Source organism: Barbus barbus (genome assembly GCF_936440315.1).
Source record: "Barbus barbus genome assembly, chromosome: 23".
Classification (NCBI taxonomy): Eukaryota; Metazoa; Chordata; class Actinopteri; order Cypriniformes; family Cyprinidae; genus Barbus; species Barbus barbus.
In genome coordinates this window covers 13,203,821-13,205,999 of record NC_136751.1, presented here as the reverse complement: position 1 = coordinate 13,205,999, position 2,179 = coordinate 13,203,821, and positions in this window count along the sequence as shown.

The following is a 2,179-nucleotide window of genomic DNA, read 5'->3' as shown; positions in this document are numbered from 1 at the left end:
CATGTTCTATGATGACGTATCCTCTCGCGTGGGCTTCTGGGATTGAAAAGTATCCCTCGATCGGCACTTCGGTGTATGGACGGGACGCAGTAGGCCATCCGGGGATCTCTCGCTTACTCTTTTATGAATACTGTGGTTTCAGACATACTACTCTTCTCACGTACCCATTTCACCTACTATATAGTAGGTAAGTAGGCATATACGTACGCCCGTATCTCGCAAGAAATTGTGCTCCATCCAATTAAATCTTGCCTACTCTTTTGTGGATATTGAGATTTCATGCATACTTATCCTTCGTCTACTGCTTTTTGCCTACTAAATAGTATGGAAGTATGCAGCTTTAGAGTAACACTGAAGCAGTGCTGAAGTTAATGAGATAATTCTGTGATTAATTAAGTACTGATTGTGCATTAATGATGAACACCTGCTGTTAACAAGCAGAGTCACTAAATGAAAGAAAAACACAAGAACAACAACTAACACAGCTTGACTGAAATAAAATACATAAAATTTCTCAAGATCTGACTAAACAACTCCTAATACAGCATTACCACCTTCACTTATTATCAGACTGACTTTATTTCTGTCAGACATCTACAGAAGATCCTATTAAGAATTACAGAGGTTTAGATGGGGTTTTTTTTGTTTGTTTTTTCATTACTATAATGGAGATCAGTATTTACTTTAGTTGGACTCTTGAACCTTGACTTTTTAACATCAACTTTTCTTTAACTGCTGTAACAATGTGTGTTTGAAACATGTTTTGAAAAAAAAAAAACTGCTATTGTTGTTTGCAGGTTGACAAAAACGATCATTCTCTAACTCCTGATTCACTAATTTCATCGAGTGTCTCTTCTCTTATTGAACATTGATATTACATCAAAAGATCAAGCACTGTTGAGAAACAGTTATGCAAGTCTGTTAAAACACGCCACTCATTAAAAATAGAACTTTGTTGCAATTTAAACACACACATCAAGAATCAGCGTATGAATCTCAACAATGGTGACAAGCCACCGAATAAATAAACAGATCAACTCTGATCATCACAAAACACGTTACTAAAACTCGAGATAAAAACAAAAGCAAAAATAAAAGCACATAGTAAGAATTCAAGAAAGTAAATGGACAATTCAGCATCATAATTTATTCATGCCGCAATGCATGCTGGGAGTCATGGCTGAGTTTTTTTCTTGTGCTGTTACCCAGCATGCATTGCAGCATGAAGCTTTTGATTGTCACCATTGTTGAGATTCATATGCTGATTCTTGATGTCTCTCTTTGAGTGTGCATGCCATAGCAGTTCAAAAATGTTTAAATGCAAGCTGTTATTAAATCTTTATTTTCTGGTTGTAACAATGCTGATTAATAGTGATGTTACGTTCGTGAACGAATCGTTCTTTTTGAACGAATCTTTTAGGTGAACGAATCATTCTCGTTCACGTAATCCATTGACTGAGACTCATATTTCTCGTTCACTGAAACTCCTCCCTCCACCGCAGCGCGCCGCTATTGCGCGCATGCGTAGCTCTGGACCGTTTCCTCTGTCAAAGAATGACTAAACCTCGAGCCAATAGCCTTCGAGTATGATACGAGGACGGAGCATGTGATTTGTTGAATCTAGTGAACGAATACGCCCTTCATTGAGTTGCTTTGAGTTTGAAAGAGTCAAATGAACTGTTACATACATACATCTCGTCTCATTATTACGTTCGTCGTTCGAACAACTGGTTCTTTGTTTTATTTTTTTATTTATCATTTTGTTTTATTTATTTATATTATTGTTGTTTTATGTTTGAACAGTTACATACTTTTAAATAAAAAAATATTTCATTATGTTAGTCATGTCATGCACGTTTGTTTGTTTAAAAACTGTGAAACAAAAAAATATGGCAGTATTGATTATTTGCGTCACGTCATCCCATCTCATTTGCGTCACGTGACTCACGTCAGCAAATAGCATTTCAGCTCGGGTTTAGAAGGGGCATGTAATTGGTTGGATCGAACGAACTAATATAATAGCATCATTGACCGAGATGGCTCTGTTTTGAGTCTGAACGAGAGAGAGATCTCCCGTTCGTGAACGAATTGAACGAACTGGTAGCTATACCCAGTTCGTTGACCGGGTAGGTCGGCCATTCTGTCAATCTAGTTCATCAATCAGCAGAAAGCGGATGCA